The sequence below is a fragment of the Lutra lutra genome, chromosome 7 (genome assembly GCF_902655055.1).
Source record: "Lutra lutra chromosome 7, mLutLut1.2, whole genome shotgun sequence".
NCBI classification, from domain to species: Eukaryota; Metazoa; Chordata; class Mammalia; order Carnivora; family Mustelidae; genus Lutra; species Lutra lutra.
The window spans coordinates 65531721-65557467 of NC_062284.1; the positions used below are offsets into that span (position 1 = coordinate 65531721).

At 37.1% G+C, this 25747-nt stretch overlaps 1 pseudogene; it reads left to right on the forward strand.

The window, feature by feature from the left end:
* The window catches only part of LOC125104452 (nuclear ubiquitous casein and cyclin-dependent kinase substrate 1-like), a 106847-nt pseudogene extending 90579 nt beyond the window's left edge, over nucleotides 1–16268 (forward strand).
* Nucleotides 16269–25747: the final 9479 nt, after the last annotated feature.

Sequence of the window (25747 nt, forward strand, 5' to 3'; positions counted from 1 at the left end):
TAATTAATCTAATTTGTTGCCATATAATATAAATATTTTCTTATAATGCTTTTTATTTCTGTAAGTTTGGAAGTAATGTCCTCTCTTTTACATCTCATGTTAGTAATTTGTGTCTTCTGTCTTTTTCCTGGTCAGTCCAGCTAAAGATGTTCCAATTTTGTTGATCTTTTTAAAAACTGACTTTTGGATTCACTGACTTTCTCTAACTTTTTTCTGTATTTCATTTATTTACTGGTTCCTTTAGTGTCTAAAAGGCTTTCTGTTTTCTTATTGCAAATAGTGCTTCTCTCATTTTCTGGAAAAATATATTTTTATCTTCTCCTGGACCCCAGGAACTATGCTAGGCTATGTGAATACAATGGTAAGCAAAACCAGATGCGGTTCCCAATCCGTGGATCTTGTATTCTAGATAGAGGATAATCAGATTATCAGACCAGAAGATGCATAGTTAAAACCAATAACAGTTATTAAAACAGGAACATAATTCTAAAGCAAGATATCAAAAAACTACCTGACTTAGAGAGAGAACAAAGATTATATCCTGGTGGAACTATAGAGAGGAAGAAGTTAATCAAGATTAGAGCTGAGCAGGTGGAATAAGAAGTTAAGGACAAAAGATTCAGTGTCTGCAAATCTTTACAGGTGTATGACACTAGAGAGAGGAAAATGTGAATAGAATAGAATACAGGAAAGAGAGGGAAAGAAACAATCTAACGCTTCCCACAACATATTGTGTCTACTACACTGTAGGCTGCTTAACAGACTGGATATCAGGCTTAGGATTCGTGAGAGAAAAAAATTGTCGAGAATGTCTTCTTACTTTTGGCTTATAAAATTGGATGAATGGTGGTACATTCCATTTGATTAGGTGCTCCTAAAATGTTTGAGGTCACAAGTTCAGCCCTGATATGCTGAATTTCAGCCTCCTTCAAAAAGAAATATAGTCAACTGTGTATAATAATCATAATAATAGGTTATGGTATGGCCAAGAATATTACTGAAATAATGCATGATAAGGAATTGGGGGGGGGGAAGAGTAGATCGGAGATCAGCAGAAATTAAGGAGTCAGTGGATTCCCTTTTAGCCAATCTGGAGCCAGCACAGAATCCTTGCAAATCCAGGAATATGATTCTTTATACAATGCAAGCTTATGATGTGCTGTGGCTTAACCTCATAAAAATGCTTCAGCATGCTTGAACTCCAGAAAATTGTGCTTGTTCTTGGTCACTAAATCATGACCAAGCTGTTTCTCTTAAGGTGCCAAAGATAATCTCAGTGATATCCAATCCCTGGATATCTGTGCTTTGTAAGCCCCAATAAAGTAAATCCAATAAACCTATGCACAATTAAGATACTTTTTCATATTCATTAGACTTCCACTTTAATTAAAGGCTTATTTCTCTGTGTGTTCTTTTAGAAAACGTGGAAGTTGAAGTTATAAATCCAAATCTAAGATAACAAACCTTTTCTTAGGCTTATCTATTGGCAAAAATTATTACTAAGGTAGCTTCAATATTAATAATAACTATTAACAAATAGCCCTGGGCAACCTAATCTCGGAGGACACCTCTATACTTTCAGCATCCGTGGCCCATCATTACTGAGATAGCTAGAAAAATGTTTGGGGACAGGTGGGGACAAAGATAAACTGGACCCTTGGGCAGAATGGCACTGAAAGGAAAAATATGCAGTTTTGTGATGTACTACTCTTGGGATTTTAGGTTCACCAAATCCATGTGAGGAAGAAGATTCCTCGCCTTACATTACTGTGTAATCAAAGTTATTTACGCACATTTGGGGGATTGTAAATGATTCTGACCTTTGCTAAACTATTATGCACAGAAAGGAAAACTGTCCCTTTAAAACTTGCCTCTTGATGTTAATAAATTAGGGATCTCTCACAGTTCCTTGCCAGACTCTATTTGTTGTAATGTTGAATCGAAGCTTCCAGGTGAAATGAAGAGCTGCCAAGCCAGCCTTTCAAGAAGCTGCCTTTGGGAACATAATACTTTATTATCCGTGTTGTGCCATTCTATGCTGAGTAGTAGTTAAAATAATGAGAGGTCTGACTAAGGGATCTATTTTGAGGTCTATTTTCTCCTTAGCTAGAGAAGTACCTTCAGACCATTCCATCCATCTGTTCTTCCTCAGGGTACGAGAAGTCAGTCAGTTGGCTGGAACTAAAGTCTTTCACCTGTTTTTTTGTTTTGTTTTGTTTTGTTTTTTAAACTAAACTTATAAACTGAATTTAGTGTCTAATATGTTTATCTAAAACCAAGGTTTTGGCTTCCCTGGAATCACATCTTCTTTCACTGGTTAAGAATCTTTCACACTTGTTTTGAGTTTAAAAGTTTGCCAGTTTCCTGTGCCCACTAATCAAGGGCAGTTAGTTTTTTTTTCTTTCTTTTTTTTTTTTAACCCCTTCAAACTTCAGCCCCTGATTTACAACAGAACAAAATTTACCCTTAGTCTAGTTCTATTTCTTGCTGGCAGATCATAATTTCCTCTTAGAAGGTTTTTGGGGAAAGATGCAATAATCTTCAAAAGTTGGCTTGGACATCAAATGGTTTTCATTAAGCAGCAGTTTGACTTGAGTACAAATGAACTGAAAACATATTTCAAATAATAGAGGAAAAATGTCTTTGGAAAACCACATATTGGGTCTTTCCAACAGCAAAACAATTTAAAATTTGTTTTGGTGCTTGGCAAAAGCAAACATGTATGAGTTTTTTGGGAAGAAATGGAAGAAATCCAGTTTTCTGGAAAGAAGACGTTGAATTATCTCTTTTTATGAAGTAGTATAACCTGTTCATACCTTTCTTATATCCTGGACTAGTGACAGAGAAGATTATGGTAACTAGCATCCCTACGTATAGAAGAATTGTCCTAATTAACTGCAGTGCAATTTGCTTTTAAAAATAAGTTTCCTGGGGCGCCTGGGTGGCTCAGAGGGTTAAGCCTCTGCTTTCAGCTCAGGTCATGGTCCCAGGGTCCTGGGATCGAGTCCCACATCGGGCTCTCTGCTCAACGGGAGCCTGCTTCCTCCTCTCCCTCTGCCTGTCATTTCCTCTGTTTGTGCTCTCTCTCTGGCAAATAAATAGATAAAATCTTAAAAAAAAAAAATAAGTTTCCTGGAAGGTAATGCAAGACTGGAAGGAATGCAATGATCCTAGAATTCTAGACACTACAACAAGCGCTGGTGTGGGGCTAATTTTGTCAGGAGCCACAGTCAGAATTACTCCCAGATACGATTTAATACATTCTATATTCCTCCCAGTAGCTGGAAATGATATCTACCTCTGCTCATCTGGTTCTCTCTCATAGCTTATGGATTATAAACTGGAAGAGCCCTTAGAGGTCCTCTACCATGATTGTAATTTGATCTCAGACGATAGGTCAGCTTCCTCAAAAGGCCCTTTCCTGACTCTCTTCATCAAAAACCCACAAAGTTTTTAATTACGGAACCTGTTTATTTTCCTCACTAATCTTTATTACCCTTCATTAAAAAAACTATTTATGCTCATCTGATGTCTACTATCCCATTAAACCATTAGCTGTGGCTAGGCTATATCCCTCCTATTCCCAAAATAATATCTTCACAGCCTCACCTCTGATTTCAGCCACTCATCTCATAATGATGACAAACTTCCTGTCTTCAGGGGCCTTTCATTTTACAGCAGTAAATTTTTCTTCTGCTGTGGTCCTTGTAGGACCCACTCACCTAGCAGACATTTGCAATCTGGAATGTAAGGAGTTAAGGCCTCCAGAACAACTTTCATCCAATGGGTTTCAGAGCTGATGGCGAAATGCTTTAGATTATCCTCAGGTGGACTACGCTGAACTACTGGATTCATTCCTATATAAAATTCTAGAGTTACTATTGGTATTAGTAAATACTATATAATTATGAATGTAGCCCATTTGCCTCAATGAAAGTGTTCATAAGTACACTGGGAAGATCTGATTTTTCTTCTTAGGTTTGTAGAAAGTTGGTTGTATTGTTGAATTTTGAGTCCTTGGACATAGTGTCAAAATTGTTTACCTTGCACTGAACCAGGGGTTCTTTTGACCTTTGCCAAGTGATCAGCTGATCTTCATACCACATTATTGCCTTTTACTGGACTCTGTGTCCAGATTTATGCTTTGAATTCTTTTTTTCTGACAACATCAGAGCTAGTTATTGGTTCTTGTTCCCAGGGTGGGGTCATGGAGACCCAAGAATATTCCCCGTGTTCTGGAGTTTCATTCATCCACTACCTCTTTCTCACTTAGTTCTGACAAGAACACCAGAGTTTTCAGGACTCATTTGTTTCATAATCCTTTTCTAAAGGATATTTAGTTATTCTCGAAATTTCATAGCAAGCTAGCATCTAGGTTTATACATAGCTTTCAAATTGTTGTGTCTCCAGAGCTTGGGAATTCAAACAGCTGACTTTTGAGATTTCTATTCCAGGACCTAAATTGCTTAGAGATTTTCAAAACCAATTCTATCCTTTGAATTATGACCAGAAGCAGAAGAGTAATCGTAGTGCCTGGCATTAGAACTTAAGGGTCACTAGCTGCAGCCAAGTAGCTCAGAATTCTGAGGAAACCCAATGACCCTCTAGTGGTCCCTGGAGCAGAGCTCTGCAGAGTGGACCTAATGGGAAGCCATTTGAATTTGAAGTTCAAATTCAGTCTCCATGTCAAACTCAGAAGGAAAAACAATTCACTAAGGCACATACATCATAATAAGCCTTGAAGATTACAAGTATTTTTTCAAAAAGTTAAATTCTTTTTCCTTGTCAGGCTATTATTAGTATACTCTCTAATCCTATTATAGTACAAAAGAGCAAGCAATTCCATTTAAAATGTAATGAAGTGGATATTGGTCTGTACACCTATACACAAACAGCAAGACAGAAGAAAGGGAAATTAAGAAGTCAGTCCCGGGGCGCCTGGGTGGCTCAGTGGGTTAAGCCGCTGCCTTCGGCTCAGGTCATGATCTCAGGGTCCTGGGATCGAGCCCCGCATCGGGCTCTCTGCTTGGCGTGGAGCCTGCTTCCTCCTGTCTCTCTGCCTGCCTCTCTGCCTGCTTGTGATCTCTCTCTGTCAAATAAATAAATAAAATCTTAAAAAAAAAAAAAAAAGAAGTCAGTCCCATTTACAATTGCACCCAAAACCATAAGATACCTAGGAATAAGCCTAACCAAAGAGGCAAAGAATCTTTACTCAGAAAACTATAAAGTACTCATGAAAGAAATTGAGGAAGACACGAAGAAATGGAAAAACATTCCATTATCATGGATTGGGAGAATAAAATTGTTAAAATGTCTATGCTACCTAAAGCAATCTACACATTAAATGAATCCCTATCAAAATAGCACCAATTTTTTTTCAGAGAAATGGAAAAAATAATCCTAAAATTTATATGGAACTAGAAAAGACCCTGAATAGCCAGAGGAATTCAGAAAAAGAAAACCAAAGTTGGTGGCATCACAATTCCAGACTTCAAGCTCGATTACAAAGCTGTCATCATCAAGACAGTATAGTACTGGCACAGAAACAGACACATGGATCAATGGAACAGAATAGAGAGCCCAGAAATAGACCCTCAACTCTATACTCAACTAAACTTCAACAAAGCAGGAAAAAATGTCCAATGGAAAAAAGATTGTCTCTTCAACAAATGGTGTTGGGAAAATTGGACAGCCACATGCAGAAGAATGAAACTGGACCATTTCCTTACACCACATACAAAAATAGACTCAAAATGGATGAAAGACCTCAATGTGAGACAGGAATCCATCAAAATCCTTGAGGAGAACACAGGCAGCAACGTTTTCGACCTCAGCCGCAGCTAATTCTTCCTAGAAACATGGCCAAAGTCAAGGGAAGCAAGGGCAAAAATGAAGTATTGGGACTTCATCAAGATAAAAATCTTTTGCACAGTAAAGGAAACAGGCAACAAAACCAAAAGACAAATGACAGAAGGGGAGAAGATATTTGCAAGTGTCATATCAGATAAAGGGCTAGTATCCAAAATGTATAAAGAAGTTATAAAAATCAACACCCAAAGAACAAATAATCCAATCAAGAAATGGGCAGAGATTTGCAACAATGTGGATGGAACTAGAGGGTATTATGTTTAGCGAAATAAGTCTATTAGAGAAAGACAACTATCATGTGATTTCCCTGATATGAGGAAATGGAGATGAGACGTGGGGGGTTTGGGAAGTAGGAAAAGAATAAATGAAACAAGATGGGATCGGGAGGGAGACCAACCATAAGAGACTCTTAATGTCACAAAACAAACTGAGGGGGGTTGGGGGTAGGGGAGTAGGGAGAGGGTGGTGGGGTTATGGACCTTGGGGAAGGTATGTGCTATGGTGAGTGCTGTGAGGTGTGTAAACCTGGCGATTCACAGACCTGTACCCCTGGGGCTAATAATATGTTATATGTTTATAAAAAAATTTTAAAATTAAAAAAAAAAAAAAGAAAGCGGCAGACGACATAGACAGATATTTCTGCAAAGAAGACATCCAAGTGGCCAAGAGACACATGAAACGTGCTCAGCATCACTCAGTATCAGGGAAATACAAATCAAAACCACAGTGAGATACCACCTCACACCAGTCAGAATGTCTAAAATCAACCAGTCTGGAAACGACAGATGTTGGTGAGGATGTGGAGAATGGGGAACTCTCCTACAGTGCTGGTGGGAATGCAAGCTGGTGCAGCCACTCTGGAAAACAATATGGAGTTTCCTTAAAAAGTTGAAAATAGAGCTACCCTATGACCCAGCAATCCCACTACTCAGTATTTATCCTAAAGATACAAATGTAGTGATCTGAAGGGCATGTGCACCTGAATGTTTATAGCAGTAATGTCCACAATAGCCAAACTATGGAAAGATCCTAGATGTCCATCAACGGATGAATAGATAAAGAAGATGTGGTGTGTATATATATATATATATATATATATATATATATATATACACTAGAATACTATGCAGCCATCAGAAGAAATGAAATTTTGCCCTTTGCAACAATGTGGATGGAACTAGAGGGTATTATGCTGAGCAAAATAAGTCAATCAGAGAAAGATATTATCATATGATCTGTGATATGAGGAATTTGAGAGGCAGGGCGGGGGTTTGTGGGAGGTAGGGAGGGAAAAAATGAAACAAGATGGGACCAGAGAGGGAGACAAATCATGAGACTCTTAATCTCAGGAAACAAACTGAGGGTTGCTGGGGGTGGTGGGGAGGGATAGGTGGCTGGGTGATGGACATTGGAGAGGGTATGTGAAATGGTGAGTGCTGTGAATTGTGTAAGACTGATGATTCACAGACCTGTACCCCTGAAGCAAATAATACATTGTATGTTAATAAAATTTTTAAAAATGTAATGAATGGCTATTATCCCTATTTTATTGATGAGAAAACTGAGACTCTGAAAGATTAAATATTTGCTCAAATCAGAAAGCTAGAAGGTGGTAGAGGTGGCATTCAACCCCAAAACTAACTTTGAAAGCCTCCCATGCAGCATCCTTTGCTTAAAAAGCCAAAAACAAAACAAAACAAAAGGTTTTGTTCAAATGGATAAATTTTATTTTTACCTTGAAAAGTAAAAAAATTCCTCATGAGGAGTATCATGTATCTTCCAGGCTACCAATTTAATGTTATATTAGAAAGCAAAAAAAAAAAAAAAAAAAAATTCCCTACTGGAAAGGTATACATTTTTCTTTATATCACATACCTAAAAAGTCTAGCACAGACATCTACAAGTGGAATGAGGAAAAAACTTTTCATTATTGTCATTTTGATTTCTTTTTTTTTTTTTTTTTTAGATTTTATTTATTTGTCAGAGAGAGAGGAGAGCGAGCGAGCACAGGTAGAGAGAATGGCAGGCAGAGACAGAGGGAGAAGCAGGCTCCCCGCCAAGCAAGGAGCCCGATGTGGGACTCGATCCCAGAACGCTGGGATCATGACCTGAGCCGAAGGCAGCTGCTTAACCAACTGAGCCACCCAGGCGTCCCTCATTTTGATTTCTTTAGCTGTGGTTATTCTCATCAACTTGGTGGTGAAGTTTTACTTCCAATTGCTAAGCACCAAAATAGTAACATAGGATCATGGTGAGATGAATAGATATAGTCCTGGAATGTGTATAAATCCCATTCTTTGATTTCCTCATATAAAGGAAGCAATTTCTACTACTAGTGAAAAAGGATGACATGTACATGGTAACCACAATGAGTTTTTTTTTTTTAAAGATTTTTATTTATTTATTTGACAGACAGAGATCACAAGTTGGCAGAGAGGCAGGCAGGGAGAGAGAGGAGGAAGCACGCTCTCCACAGAGCAGAGAGCTCGATGCGGGGCTCGATCCCAGGACCCCGGGATCACGACCCGAGCCGAAGGCAGAGGCTTTAACCCACTGAGCCACCCAGGTGCCCCCCACAATGAGTTTTTATTTTTATTTCCCATTCTCCCTTCAAAATTTTATTTATAGTGCTATATTCCTTCCCTGCCCCTCAATGAAAACTGTGGCATGCTCATGACTTCTCTGTTCCCATTCAGATTAAAAAAAAAGAATAGTCAGTTTGTCATAAAAAGTCATAATTCAGAAATTCAATATCCAAAATTAATATCCAGTCCCACATAAGCACTAAAATTCTAAGCTTGTTGGCAGTTCTCTAACTTAGTCTATTTCAGGTTGGGGTAGAGGGTGGAGAAATGGGTGAAGGTAGTCAAAAGGTACAGACTTCTAGTTACAAGATGAATTAATTCTGGGGGTGGGATGCACAGTGTGGTCACTACAGTTACCATATCAAATATATATTGTATATTTGAAAACTGCTAAGGGAATAGATCTTAAAAGTTCTTAACACAAGAAAACAAGATTTGTAACTGTGTGAGGTGATGGATGGTTAACTAAACTTAGTGTGATAATCATTTTGAAATATATATCAAGTCATTATGTTGTATACATCTTAAACTAATACAATACATTAGCATATTGTATAACATATTATACGAGTAATTAGTATATTTATGTGAGTAAATATATCTCAATAAAACTAGGAAAAAAGATGATATGGTTGCCTTAAAATTAAAAAGAATAACTGCAGTATATCTGGAGTGTGTGTTGTGGAAATAAAGACCACACACACACACACACACACACACACACACACACACCCCTCTGATTTAATTTACTTCAGGCAGAGAGCCTGCTTGGGGAGGGTTGTGAGGTTCTTCTATTCTTGGCTTTCTTCATGCTCACATTCTCCATTTTCCTGCCTAGGCAAGGGTTGTGGTAGACGAGTCTCTAGGCTAGTTCTTAGGTGTTTCACTTGTTAGCAATCTGGGCCTGACAGGTGGCTTAAGTTAGTGATCCTGAGTGTGCCTATCTAATGATGAAAGCTAGATCTTTCTCTTGTGGGTGACTTTGTCGGCCCTTCAAAGGTTCCCTGCTTGCCACTCTTTCCTACGGTTGTCATGATCAGCTAGCAGTATCTAGCTCCCAGATGGTCTATTCTAACCTCTAACTCAATCCCTGGGCATCCAGCACCATCCTCCTAGGCTTTCTCCAGAGGTCCCTGTGCCCCTCCAGAAGACAGAACTGGTCAGGACCAGAAGACTCTGTACTTACTCTCTCAACCAAAGGCCCAGAGCTGCTCAGTGAAGAACAGCCCTACAACACTCGGAGCTTCCGGACCATCTGAGTGCAGTAGCACAAAAGAGAGTCTATCGTCAAGGATGTCAGTCTGCCCTACTATCGCCTTCTGGATTTCCAGGGACCTGATTATACTCCAGCTACAGTTTGCTTGACCTTCTTCGGGCAGGAGTCAGCTGCTACTCTCTGTTTCTGGACTGTGGGGAATATATTTCAAAACTTTCTCAGTGACTTCCTTATGAAGGATGTTCTCTAAAACTTACAAATAAGGCAAAAAAGATTACCATGTGTCTTTTCAAATTAGTATCAGAGTATTGTCTGACTAACCTGTCCAGAGGTCATCTGTCACTCTAAAAAAAGTAACATTTTTGATTTACTATTTACCAATAATTAAGTCTCAGACTCTGGGAAGTTAGATATTTACTAAATTAAAGCCAATTTTTTTGGTCAGTAGAGATGCAAATGATTTTTTGGTAGAGAAAATGATTCCTATGGTTATAATTTTTTTGTCCTATAGGATGTTATACAATTTTCTTTCTAACTTTGAAAACATATCTGGCGGGGTTTTTTTGGTGAATATATTGTATAATATATGTTTTATATTTATATGTATATTATGTGTTATGTTACATATATGCTATTACATGTTACACATATATTTATGTAATTTACATATTTTATTATATATACATATACATATATATAATACACACATACATACATATATATATATAATACAACATACATATCAACATACTGAATATATGCAGCAAGTTGATTATATATGTATTCCTTTTGTCACCAGGCTGTTTACTCATTAATGAGTTAAATAAATTGTTGACCCAGACTCACAATTTATTTGTATGAGAGTTAACTTTTTCAAAATTGTATTTTGATACTCCTGAAGCTCCCTCTCTAAGCTTGAAATTACAAGTTGTTGCCTTGCTTCTCATCCCTTGGAAGAAGGATGGTGAGATCTCAGCAAAGCAACAGCTCTTTGTAAAGAACTGTGTTCACCAATCTCTTTTGCAAAAGCCTCTCTTCACACTCTGGCCCCTTACTATATTCATGAAGGGGATGAAAAGATTTGGGATTCTGGGAAAAGGTTTTGGATCATTCTGTTTGAAAACTGGCATATCGAAGATTTGTCTCTCCATTATGTTTGACTCCATGATAAACTATCATACCGACAATTCATTCAACCTGAGACACAAAGTCATCCTCTAACATCTTGTTTTACTACTTACTATCAAAATAAAAGAATAAACTGACTGAACCAACAAAAGTAAGAGTGATTACTTTTTTGACTTTTGACTCATTTGTAGGAAACCAAATTCTCACACTTTGAACACCTTTTTATTTAATAAATCCTTTTTATTCTCAATGTGGATTTACTTGGCAATATTCTTTGAACCTCATATTTTCAAAATATTTATGTCTAGAAAGTTCTGAATGAGGTCAGTTTCAATTGGTCTGGCTTCTACCATCGGTGAAGCTGAGAGTTTTTTGCTATTTACGTAGAGCAGCTATAAGGCAGGTGCTGAGCCGGGGCATAGAGGAAAGGCAGTGACCTCATCTCAAATATTGTCTTCTTATAAATGTAACATGATCATTCGGTTTTAAAGTGACTTTGAAGACCATTAGACTTCCTATGTAAAACCTATATTCAAAAATACCTTCCAAAATAATTTATAAGTGATTTAGCAGTGAATCATTTATCTGATTATGGATATCACCCTTTACCTTGTTTTAATATCATTATGGAAATGGGCTTCCGTAACATAAAAGGTTCTGTGATATGTGTCTGTCTTGTATACAACCTGAAAGTCTGAGGACAAAATAAATGCAAGACATTTCATTTAACATTGCCTTGAACACGTGGAAATATTAGCAATTACTGAGTAAATACGACTGACAAGAAATTCCAGGCTGGGATTTTCTTTGCTCATTGCATTTCATTTTCAGATGATTAAAACTTTGGAAAATTATGATGTCAGCATAGGCAAGCCCAAAGAGGTGGCAATCTTTAGTTAGAGGCATAAGATGATGTCACCTCAATAATTAGGAGATTTCTACTGGGTTTTAGATTTTTTGAAAAGCAAAAATATTTGTTCATTGCAAACAGTAGGATCCAGAGATGACTGATTATCATTATAGTGCTGTTCTGGGAAAATACTAAATACAAAATGGTCCACCATTTTCCATTTTATATTCAGGCCCTGCAATCTTTGAAATGCTTGAAATGCAAGTTGTAAAATGCAAGTTTAAAAGAGAATTCATTGTGCCAGAATTGACAGAGGGCAGCAGAAAACTTACAAGCTGTCCTCTAGTCGATTCAAAAAGTAATTAATTGCAGCTGCTGTTTTGCAGCAAGCTAGGGAAATGTCACCAAATACAGAAAACTCCACAAAGAATGACAAGGCCTTCCTGTAATTTTCTCAGACTAAACAGAAATGAGATGAATGCATTGTGACTGCTGGAGGTAATGAGACTTTGTAAGATTATTTTAAATAGGGTACATAATTAGCATTCTACAGTTCAGTAAGCATTTTGTGTTGTTTTTGTGAATTTGGAGTAGGCCCCAATGGCTTGACAAAACATTCACTCTCTCTAAACCAGGCAAACATCTTGGCTTCTGACACTGCTTCCAAATACACTGACTGTCAATTACTTGTGAAGATAAATTTAGAAAAGAATCAAAACATTAACTGCAGGAAGAATTAACAGCGAGTTAGTGGCTACCATGTGTCAGCAATGTGCTATTCACTCTACAAACTACACATTCCATATATTATCTCATTTAATCTGCATAAGGCAACTATTGCTATTCTCTTTCATAGTTGAGAAACTTAGGTCTAAAGAGGTAAACTTAACCAATATTCATAGATAACGAACTATCTGAACCCAGGTCTATATAATCTGAAATCCCTGATTCTCTGAATTATATCATCTTATTTTCCACAGATTCTGTCATGTATGGAAATTTAAACTGTGGATTTTTTCCTTTGAGCAGCTCTCTGGAGTGTTTGCTATGCTTTTTAGTGAAAAATGTTGCAGAAGGGCAAATGCATTCACTATGGAGAGGCTGGTAAAGGCAGGCATTACAAAGGAAAAACAAAATCATGTTGAAATTGTTACTGGAGGACTGTCAGGCACCATCCATCATTCTGTACTTATATTTGTAAAAGTGAACTCATAAATATCCAAAAGTTTTCATTTATTTTTGGTAACGGTTAAAAAAGAGAAAGACCAAAAATAATATGACTATCTTTGATTTTTAAAATGAAAGGAAGGGGCGCCTGGGTGGCTCAGTGGGTTAAAGCCTCTGCCTTCTGCTCAGGTCATGATCCCAGGGTCCTGGGATTGAACACTGCATCGGGCTTTCTGCTCAGCGGGGAGCTTGCTTCCCCCTCCCCCCTCTATGCCTGCCTCTCCACCTACTTGTGATCTCTGTCTGTCAAATAAATAAATAAATAAAATCTTAAAAAAAATAAAATGAAAGTAAGGCATCATCAGCTTAGAAGAACCCAGTAGAAAGGAAGGAATACACATCTCTCTCTATCGAGAAAAACAAGCTATAATTTAGCTCTCAAATGTATCACGTCCAAAGACATCTTGAAAACTATACTATGAACTCAGGATCTGGGTAATCAGGTAGTTTTGGGAAAGGAAATACAGGGAAAGAGAGTAAGTCAGGTTTCTGAGGAACCCCTTACCATGTATTAGTTAGGATATGGGCTAAAATAATGTAACCCAAAGACCCAAGGCACAAGGGCTTAAGAATTACAGAAGCTTACTTCTCTTTCATATAATGGTTAAAAATAAGTACATAACCACTAGGGAAGCTCTTCCATCCTCAGGATATACCTTCATTTCTGGATGCCTGGCATCTGCCATCAGATATGTATGGGCCAGTCAGTAGGAAAGAAGAGAGGACCAAGGGGAGAGCAGACCTGCTCATTTATGAGTAAGATCCAGAAGTGGCACACTTACCCACTGCTGCTTAGAACTTAGTCATTTGGCCACAAAGATTCCTGGAAAATGGACTCCTGTGTTAATTGGCCACATCCTCAGCTAAGACTCTGGAAGGAGATTATGAATACTGGTGGACAACTACTAACATCTGCCATTTTCAGCCAGGGAAGGAAGGAATGTAGGCGGCTGAGCCCCAGGAAACATCATGGTCCGAAGTTGAATTAAGGATTTCCTTCTGTCTCCTCAAATTCTCTCCGCCTTTTCAGGATACCTCTTTGCCCTATCTCTGCTGTATTGTAAAGTAGAGGAAAGAAATATAGTTGTTAAACATGAAAGGTAGGGTTTTGGGGCTGAAATCCCATCATTCATTATTCCGCCTTTCTCAGGTTGATAATATTAAAAAAAAAATAGCTAAATGAAAAATAAAGGGCCAAAATTATTTATTGTCAGACAAACATATTACACAAACGAAAGTAGGGCTTTTCTAGATCTCTCTCTCTCTCTCTTTTTTTTTTTTTTTCCTTTCAGGAAACTTTAGCCTGAAAGCCAAAGTATACTGTCCTACACCTTTCCATTTTTGGGGTCTATGGAGTCAACTCTGAATCTTTTTATCCTAGACGTCATATGGATTAAGAATGAAAAGTATGCTTCACACATACCCTTCCTCCCCCAATCTGAGATGGAATGGAAAGTAGGAAGAGGCTGGTGGACCATGTCCAATGTGTGCCTACCTCATGACTTCCAGACACAGAAGAGAGAATGCTGCATTTGGGCAAAAGAACTGGAAGCAGAAGGCTGCTTATGGTTGGGGGCTTTCATGTTATGTTCACTACTTAGCTCTGACCAGTCACTTCAGCATCTCCTCCTTTTGGGGAGATAGTTAGCAATGGGTAGAGACAGAAAGGAGTGGTAAAGGCAGAATATTTCTCCTCTTCTGGTTGATGTATGGAAAAGAGAATGAGAAAATAACACACTAGTTACTGTAGAAGAATGTACAGCAAAATAAACCATACATCCACTGGTTAATTGGTCCCTTTCTACTGAAGTAGAAATTCAAAGGCAAGTGTTTAAAACCGAAAGACTTCAGGATGACAATAAAAAAAAGCCCAGCTATATGGTTCTATATGTAGGAAGAATCTAAAGGAAACAAGACACAAAGATACAAATACACACCCATACCTCTTCTGTTCTTTGACGTAGAAGAAAACATGTTATATAAAACTGGTATGTTAAGAACTTCTGGTCTGGGTGAGTTGCTTTTTCAATAGCATGAAGAACTCCCAACTGTCAGTTATCAGAGCGGCCATGTTCCACATTCAAGAGAGGCTGTTGCTCCAACTAAGCGTCCATGACGTAACCTGCTGGTGTGTACTGTACCCTAGAGACCCTCACAGGAGCCTGAGTCTTTTCTTATTTACATCTCAGTACTCAGATGGCTGCTTGCTGAAATTGAAGGGAAGCTAAACTTGGGCTTTTAACTAGGCAGGAGCTTGTGGGTTTTGGTTAGTCTATGAAACAAAACCCTAAATTCAGTGTATGTGATTATAAGCCTCATTTTCCCATTATTAAAATGGAAATACTAACAAATATTGAAATCATTGGGTTATCATGAAGATGAACTAGCTTTATGAACACTGGGCATTTAACACAATGTCTAATATGATGCAAAAATGTAATATATTATTAAAATTGTTGTTACAGATTTGATTTGCTATATAATATGGTAGGTTCTGGGGACAGAAGAACAATTAGCATATGTTTTTTTCTTCAACGGGTATACAGCCTAATAAAAGAGACAGATATGGCATTTTGAAGAGACAGAGGAATGGGTGGGGGAGCTTGTCTGATTAAGGGACCCTGAACCAAGAAGCAGCAGAGTTTTAGAAGCCAGTAGCTTGGGTTTTTGCCCAATGGCAGACTTTGAGGGGAGGCCAGCATACAGGGTAGGGGGAATCCTGGTTTTTGTCTGTTTGACACATTCCTGTTCTGATAGTGCACAGGTCTTGGTCTGTCAGAAATAGAAAGATCAGGAATCTGATGATGCCTATGAAGATTATGGAAAGAGATTTGGGCCCTCCAGCTAAGAAAATCTGGTCATCTTCCTGAGAAGCTAAAAATAAGAGGTAATCTGGAAAGATTCCACAGGAAGATAGTGAGGACTCCCAAGAAAAAGATGTGAAGACCGAGAAGGATGATTCTCACTCAGCAGAGGCCAGTAAAGATGAAAAAGAAGATCATAAAAATGTGTACCAGCAATAGCAGGCAGCTTCTAAAGCAGCTTCCAATCAGAGAGAAATGCTCATGGAATATGTGGGCAGTAAAGAAAAAGAGAAAGATTCCGGCAGCGATGGAAGATTTCCTGTTAGATGATGATGATAGTGACTTTGGCAGTTCAAAAGAAGAAAAGCAAAAACATGGTTAAGAAGTCCAAACCTGAAAGAAAAGAAAAGAAAATGCCCAAACCCAGGCTAAAGGCTACAGTGAGACCAAACCCCGTGAAAAGCAAAGGGAAGGGTTGGCCTACAGCTTCAAAGACATCAAAGGAAAAGACTCCTCCCAAAGAAGAAGGGGAGGAACCAGAGAGCCCTCCAGAAAAGAAGCCTTCTTGCAAGATGAAAACCATACCCTAAAACAAGGTCACATAACACCATTCCCTGCCCCACATCCAAGGTATGTTTTATTTTTTTGTTTGTCTTTTTAATTTCATCACTTATTATCTCAAAGAGACCTGGAGCCAGTGATTCTTTTATCCTGTGACAGTCTTCTAGGAACTTAAGAAAAAAAAAAAAAAAAAGGCAACGCCCACAAAAACTTAAATCATTCTTGATTTCCTATTTCATTCTCTCATGGTTCATGTTTTTAAATACATATATATTTATTGTTTCTTGGATAAAATTTAACCAAGGCTAAAGAAAAAGAAAAAGAAAAAAAGAACCCTAGAATTTAAATGGCAGGATTTATACACTAGAGTAAATTTCTTCTTAACTGACAATGTTTAGGTTTTAAGCAAATAAAGTATCAATGTGAATCTCAAAAAAACAGTGAGAGAGAGATATGAAAAGAAAGTTGCACGATACAGTAATACTTGTTTTGTAATAGATGTAATCAAAGACTACTTCTTATAGAGGGGACACATGTTTTACCTAATTTAATTCAAAAGGAAAAAGAGAAAATTTTGAAACTGTATTTAACTCTCTAAATCCCCATGTGTTAAGGGGGATTTAACCTGTAATTTCACCCACAGTTTCACCCATTTCAGGAAATTGAGTACTGCCAGTTTAGGTTGTCTTCCTTTATTTTAAAAAAAATTTTTTTAAAGATTTGATTTATTTATTTGACACAGAGAGAGACACAGAAAGAAAGGGAACGCAAGCAGAAGAGTGGGAGAGGGAGAAGCAGGCTTCCAGAGCAGGGAATCTGCTGCGGGGCTCAATCCCAGGACCTTGGGATCATGACCTGAGCCTAAGGCAGAGGCTTAACGACTGAGCCACCCAGCTGCCCCAGGTTGTCTTCCTGAATCCTCATAGCTGAAAACTACATCTCTTGCTTCACATCTTTATATTCAAAATCTATCTCCATTCCACTTAGCTTGTGCAGTGTGAATGGTATTTTCATGGGTAGTGCTTATAAACATCTAGAAATAATGTACATCAAGCAGCTAGTAGGTGTTCAATACATTTTCTGATTCTCTAAAAGGGACTTAGTCAAACTAAAAGGATCTCTGAATGATAAAGAAATGTTTCCACCTGGAATGGCCTTTCATGGTTAGAAATGTCTGTGCCCCAGCAAATGCCCTTCCTGCTTTTCAGTTAAAAGAATGGAGGGTCCACCTAGGGATTGAGAAAGGAGAGAGAGCTAGGTTAGGGGCCTTAAAAAGAGAGTGTAGGAATCAGGGAACTTTCTGTTCCCCAGTTTAAAAAGATAATTACTGAAAAGAATTTGGTTGTCATGCCAAGGATTCTTCCCTTTTAATAAGTACCTGATGAAATCTCTTGACTTTTAACTTGCTGATAATGGGGGAAAATTTGTGGAGGCAGGGCACAGAATAACTTGACAACTGCTTTGAATTTATACCTGCATACAATGAACAGAATGACTTATACCATAGGAATCAGTGTGGCTATGTGTATGACCTGGTACATAAGAAACTGCCAAATGCATGAAAGCAAGAATGAGAAATTGATAGCTTCCTGGTAATGATAGCTTCCCCAGGAAATGAATACTTGTAATAGCTTGGACTTTCATGCTGTGTTGTCTATATTTAGCATATGTTCAAGTATTTTACCAGCTATAGATGCTTTTCTAATTTCTGATCACTTCTGGGACTGGCTTCCCAAGCCAGATCACCTTTACTAATCCAAGAAACATGTGCTGAGGTTCACAGGCATTCCTATTTCTTCTGACATTTATGTTTCCTCTGGTGTCCCTTTCCCACGTCTCCTGAAATAGGACGTGTTCAGTGATATGAAATGTGTTGTCTGACAATGTGATCAATAGAGCAGAAACCTGCCTCAAGATACCCTGGGACCTATGCCTCATATTCATAAAAGGAGTTATTACTTTGGGTGCTGCCAGGCTGTTGAGTCTCTCCATTTTTATTAATTGCATCTCTCAGCAGCACTGGATAGAAGAGAGTTGCTGCTTTATGAGTTTTCTCATTTCCCCAATCCTACAATGTTTTGGACTCTGAATGGGGCAAAAAAGTAATTCACAAAAGTAACAGTTGTTGTTTGTCTCATACAATTAAATTCCTAGAACTGACTCCAGAGGTGATGTTCTGAGGGGAAGCAGTGTATATTGGTCATAAATGTCTTTGCCATTTGTTGAAATTGGAGTTCGATTTGGAGATGAAATCTGATAAAGTAAACAGAGAGCAAGACTGGAGTTAGGACACATAAGTTATTGCCTGAGTACTCCTGCTGACTGCTTGGGAAGCTTTAGCTAGATCATGCTTTTCTGTGCTACAGTGTCTTTGTGTGCAAATGCTGATAGCTGTGCCTTCTTCTGGAAGATGAAGGATTTTTATTTGTAATTTTATGTATATGTATATAAAACTCTAAATTATAGCCAATATATACAATCTTTTCAGTCACACAGTGTCCTTTGCTTGATTTCATGGTCTGCTGTCACTGCCTTGAAAGTTTTAATAATTTTGAGGACGGGGCCCAACACTTTCCTCTTGCACTTAGCTCCACAAATTATGTAGCCAGTCATGATTATGGAATATTCAATTGTAACTAAGAAAACTTGATATAGATTTCTACACTATAAACTATAAATTATTTTTGCAATGATATAAATTAATATTTCATCCAATGTTTTCAAGAAGAACTTGTTTTTCAGTTCTTACCTCATAAAAGTACTCAATATTAACTGGTTTATTATAATACCAAAAGGAGTAATTTCTGTTTTATTTTATAGGATATAGCTGTCATTATCTGATGGGAAAATTAGCAAAATCCCCTGGGAGAAACAAATTTATAAATTTTGAAAAACTCTCTTTGGGTCAGTGTCTTTTTTTTTTTTTTTTTTGTCTTTAGTACTTTTGAAAAGACTATAATTTTTACATAGAAACTGTCTTCTATCATCTAAAGTCCCTGTGGCTAAATCAGGGAGAATCCTAGACACAAGGCAACCCAGCCACACCTTGCAAAGTGGCAACCACTGCTGTACCTATCATTATAAGTGGTAATTAATATTTTTTTCTGAAAACACCTTGTTGTGTATGATGAATCAATGACATTAATATATTTGTGGGGAGGTGGCGTCCTACAACTAGTCAGTTTAGTTGTTAGATATATTCAAACTCTTATATTATTTTTGTCCCTATGCCATTTTTTAGCCCTGTCATATGGAACTAATAATTTAGAAGCTGTTTTTCAGGAAATGAGATTTTTGCTGTTTGTTTGTTTGTTTATTTTTGCAGGGATAAGGAAGAGTGTGAGGTTGTTATTCATTCAAGCCCATATACATACAATCTATAGATGAACTATTTATAAACAGTGCCCTTCTGAACTTCCCGTTTTGGGCTATCAGCCCTTCACTTACTTCATTGGCCAATTACAAAATTCATGATTTCAGATGGTGTATAGAAGAGATCCCATCTTTCATATTATATGTGTGTTGTCATTATATTATTTTTGTCATATACAAAAACATGTTTGTTTCAGGAAGCTTCTAGTTTTGTTTGGGATATATGCATTGCAAACAGATGATGTAAAAAATGTTTTGAGTGCTAGGACTTTTAAAATATAGGAGGTCCACCTAATTTAAACTAGAAAGGTAAAGAAAAAAAAAAAACACTTAAGCTGATATCTACCTTGAAGATACAGTTTGACCTTAAAATTAGCTTGGATATATGAAGTATGAACGAAAAAATAGGTAAAAGTGGAGTGTGTATGATGAAAGGTATAGTCTGTTCAAACATGAGAAAAATGAAGTAGTTGAGGTTGAGAGACCTAACTAAACTTTAAAGAAAAAATAGCCAACAGTAGTTAATAGAGATGACCTCGATTCAAGATCAGTGGAATCTGAACATGAAAAGTTTAGAGTATCAGGTGCTTTTGGAGTATATTTTCTTCTCTTTAAGAAATGGTATGAACAAACTCTGAGGACATGGACTCTGTATTGTTTGCTGTCACATCACAAAATTTATAGATAATTTTCTCAGTAATAAGCTCCCCCTCATATCCTGTGTTGAGTAATAGAATGAATTGTCTACCTAGCATATAAGCAAAGAAGTTGAAAATAACCAGCCATATTTGTCCAAGTGAGACCAAAGTGAAGTCTGTAACTAAGTGAGCACCTATAAATCGTTGGACAGGTTCCTTATACTTTAGTAAGATACTTTTTATATGTAAATAAATATTATGCTTATTCTATCTAGACATAGAAAGAAGGGGTATATACCGGCTTTTTAATAAAGGGAAAATTCTATTAGAGCTCTTAGTCTACTTTTTTAGAGAAGTTTTAAGTGACGTTTCAGAGTCTAAAATATCATTTTTAACTCTTCTGTATGTCATTGTTCTGGTATTTTATCATCTCCATTGGCAGAGTTTATGGGGGTATTGAGGGAGCAAGGACTTCTTCCTAATGACAATCTACAACCTTTTGAATATCCTTTGAATAACAAAAGTAATGAAAACCAGTTATAAGTAGACATCATCCAGAATTTTCATCTAGGTCAACTGAAAGAAAAATAATCAAGTCTAGGAAATAATAAATTCTCTTATAATTGATTTTTTGGTAAAATTCTCAACTGTTGATAAATTTGTCATGTATTTCTATTTGCTTTTCTTACATTTGAGTATTAAAAAAAAACCTAATTCTAAACTTTGAACAAGTACACTTATGATGTGATTTTAACTATAGAGTAACTATACCAAGAAGGAAGCTATTTATTTAGTTGATGATAGAATGTTAATATAAACCAGTGACATACATCATGTGAGAAACTATTAAAATTAGATCAATTAAAGTCAATGCCTTGCAGGAATAATGGAATCGAAATGAAAATATTTTTAATAAAAACATTATAAAAGAAGCTCAATGTAATTAGTTTTTCAAATATTTTGAATACTGATTTTTTAAAAAATTAAGATGTTTACATATTGTGAGGAAAAAAGACTAATTAGCAGTTGATTCCTTAGGCGGAATAAAAATCTATTGTTACAGAGAATAATTTTTAAAATATAATGAAGAAATGTAAGCTCAAATCCCTTATATTAAGGTGATTAAATGAATCATGTTTCATATATTTGATCAAACACTGTTGTCAGGAGAGTGAAGTTAGTAGATTAAAAATCAATTATTTTGATTCCTGGGCATCTTGTTGTGCTTATTTGTGAATTAATATTCTTTTTTTTAATTAATTTTATTTTTTATAAACATATAATATATTTTTATCCCCAGGGGAACAGGTCTGTGAATCACCAGGTTTACACACTTCACAGCACTCACCATAGCACATACCCTCCCCAGTGTCCATAATCCCACCCCCTCCCAACCCCCCTCCCTCCATCAACCCTCAGTTTCTTTTGTGAGATTAAGAGTCACTATGGTTTGTCTCCCTCCCAATTCCATCTTGTTTCATTTACTCTTCTCCTACCCCCTTAAACCCCCATGTTGCATCTCCTATCCCTCATATCAGGGAGATCATATGATAGTTGTCTTTCTCCAATTGACTTATTTCGCTAAGCATGATACCCTCTAGTTCCATCCACGTCGTCGCAAATGGCAAGATTTCATTTCTTTTGATGGCTGCATAGTATTCCATTGTGTATATATACCACATCTTCTTTATCCATTCGTCTGTTAATGGACATCTAGGTTCTTTCCATAGTTTGGCTATTGTAGACATTGCTGCTATAAACATTCGGGTGCACGTGCCCCTTTGGATCACTACGTTTGTATCTTTAGGGTAAATACCCAGCAGTGCAATTGCTGGGTCATAGGGTAGCAACCACTCAGGAAAACAGCATGGAGGTTCCTCAAAATGTTGAAAATAGTGAATTAATATTCTATGGCCTCAGATTCTTCTGCTAACTACAGTCTTATAAAACTTTGCAGTCTGTCATAATGGGGCTCAAGAGATGGCATATGGGTCATTTTCAGAACCACTCAGGAAAGTAAGTTTATCAGATAGTGGACATACATTTTATTTTTCTTAAGTGTACACTGCATTTAGCAGGAATGAATAAAGGCAGACAAAATAATAAAAGGAATGTTTCCTATTCTAGTTTTCTCTTTCCAATTTTTATTATGTCATTTTCTGAAACAAACACCCTCTCCCCCACAAAAACAACAATAATAACAAAAAACCTGAGATACTATCAAGTGGTGAGAGATCTGTTTAATCAGAGTTCCCTTAGCAGGAAAAACCAAAACTTCCAAAGTGGGTTCTATGCTGGAATGTCTGTGTGAACTTCGGTAGGAGAACAGTAAGGTCCTATGTTCGGTCACCAGGACTTGGGTGTCTCAGCGCCAGATGGCTCCATGCTGTGTGTATGGAGGCACCATGGTCCCCGACGACCATACTATAGTAAACTCAAGAGTTCCTGTTCAGAGATTTGAGAGATGTCTGATGTAGGTCATTATTCTTAGTTTGGATATGATTTGCCCAATTTTGGGGTCCTTAAAGAACATGAGTTTTTGTTTGTTTGTTTTTTAAATTTTATTTTTTATAAACATATATTTTTATCCCCAGGGTACAGGTCTGTGAATCGCCAGGTTTACACACTTCACAGCACTCACTATAGCACATACCCTCCCCAATGTCCATAACCCCATCCCCCCTCCCAACCTCCCTACCCCCATCAACCCTCAGTTTGTTTTGTAAGATTAAGAATCACTTATGGAAGAACATGAGTTTTAAGGTCTGTTAGGTACTTAACAGTTTATACCTCCCCTCCTAGTCCACAAAGCCTTCACAATAATGTCTGATGGGAGTTTGAATTCTTGCTTTGTGTTTCTTTTTGTAATGAGACTCCTTTTACGCTTGGCTAAAATTTGACTTGTTTTGTCTGTTTATAAATTAGTTTCATATCCATCTATAGTATGCAGATCATTTTTACCCCTTTAAGGATTTCTGGGGAAAAGGTGAAAAAAAGAATACCTGTAATAAAGATGGCTAAAAGTTCTTTGCTACTCCTCTAAGTAAGGCATGAAGTCTTCTTCCTCCTTGCCTTGAACTGGCTGGCACTAGCTTTATGGACATATTAACCAACAGAATACAACACAAGTTACCTTCAGCAATTCTGAGGCTAAATCATAAGTCTTGCAGCTTCTTCTTGGATATCTTAATACATTCCCTTTGGACCCCTCACACTAAATAATAAGAGGTCCCAGTTGAGCTCAGACTGCCAGCATATAAATATAAATTCTTTCCAAATTCTTGACTGACCCCTGAACTCTGGTAATCAATAATCACAGAGTAAACTACTGACTGGATAAGTCAGTTATCCTTTAAAGAGTTTTCTTAATCAGCCTACCCAATGACTACTGCTGATGTTTCATTGGTCACCTTAAGTTGTAATGAGGCTAAAAATAGTCATCTTTCTTTTTTTTTTTTTTCCATTGCAGATTACCATTAGCAGAAATAAAATAGAATTCCTGTTTATAAAGGAGAAGGGAATTCTAGTTACCTGTCTGGAACTGGGTAAGTAATTATAATTATTTCCCCCCAAAAGTTAAATACATTGCAAAGATAGGAATGCTGAAATAGATTTATGAGTTGTGACCACAACCTAATCCTTATCCCCTCACTTTTTCTCTGTAGAAGACCCAGATGATACTGTTTTCACCAAGATGTTGAAAAATATTTGGTGAAAGGAGCAAGAACATCTTTGGCAAGAAACATAGTGGGTGTTCTCTTTGCTAAGAGATTCTGTTAAGAGATGATAAAACTGGTATACTTACTGGGTTTCTACCTTGATGGTAAGAATGATCTCACCATAGATATTTTTGATCATGACTAATTGGTTATCAGGTCTTTTAGACTGAAATACTTGGACAGCCCATTAAAAATTGTACTTAATCTATACTTCTGAATAGCCCCAGAACTGGTGAATAGATGTCTGACTAGAGCCACAATGATAGAAAATCTTCACTTGAGTCAGTTCAGAAAATCTTCTCTAAATGTGTAACTTCTGTCAGTTCTACTTTTATTTGACCCTTATTCATACTGCTTCTTAAACCTTTGTATTAGTAACTCATATTAGTATTTGCTTTTGTATGACTGTCTTATCTCTCATATTAATTTGTTTTCTTTAAGTAGGAGCTATGTTTTATGCTTCTTTTTATGTTAATTTTTCTGTATTCATAAATATTTTCTAGCACATGCATTAGCCCACAAAAAGAAGAGTAGGCACTGGGCAATATATTTAACCCTCTCAGATAGGATGGTTTACTAGGATACTGATTCCCTAATTGGAAATGATGTAGTTCCAATTTAGTTGGGGTCTCCAGGCTGTCACAGCCTGCTCTAGTTGTGCTATTATTAAGAGCTCATTGGAAGGGGAGGTGAACCATGAGATACTATGGACTCTGAAAAACAATCTGAGGGTTTTGAAGGGGCGGGGGTGGGAGCTTGGGGGATCCAGGTGGTGGGTATTGGAGAGGGCACGGATTGCATGGAGCACTGGGTGTGGTGCAAAAATAACGAATACTGTTACGCTGAAAAAATAAAATATTTTAAAAAAAAGAGCTCATCCTCATAGCTTCTGAATCTGTTCATTTTGGGACAGTTTTTGAATATAAATTCATGCCCTCATTTGTTCCACAAGTAAGCACTTCATAAAGTCAACTCTTTGTGTCCTAAAGCCCTTCCCATATCTTTTGTCTGTTTCCAAGCTCTCAGATGGTGAGAACAGAGCCACCCTGGCAGCTTCCATATCTGGAGCAAGCACCTCATCTGGGTGTGGGCAGAGAGGCAAGCCATATTGGATTTTCTCAAAAAAAGCAAGTGGTGAAAAAGGTCCTGAAAAATAGAACCCTTTAAGTTCTGTGTCTTCTTCTGTTGTTAGATTCTGAGACCTTGCCAGAGTTGGACCCAGTGGTGTGAAATGCTCTTTGTTGGAAAAGTATGGGCAAAAAAATACAGTTACTGCATTTTTTCTTATTTCTTAAAGTGCCTACATCAATAATGAACATGTTATCCCTCTGTAATTGGTTTATTAAATTGGCTGGATGTAACTTCTAGACAGGAAGTAGCTTTTAATTTTTGCAATGCTACCTTCAATCAGAAATCTTTTCCCTATCGCCTGGACATTTATGTTGGAAAGATAATGGTTTCTGTTTTTCTATTTGCTTCTGGACATTCAGGTATTTTCTAAATATAATTCTATGTTTTTATAGTGTAAAAAAAAACAACTACACACATTTTAATCTTTCCATACATCCTCCAGTAACATATACTAATCAATAGAGAGAATGCAAAACTTCCCATTACTCTTGATTACAGTATAATAGAAGACAACAAACACTACATATTTCAAAATGGGGAAATAAATATCTGAAACCAGTAGAGTCATCTGCAAACCCCACAATAGACTGAAGATACATTTAGAGACAGATAAAAAAAATTAGCGTTCAGAAAGCAGCCTAACCATGA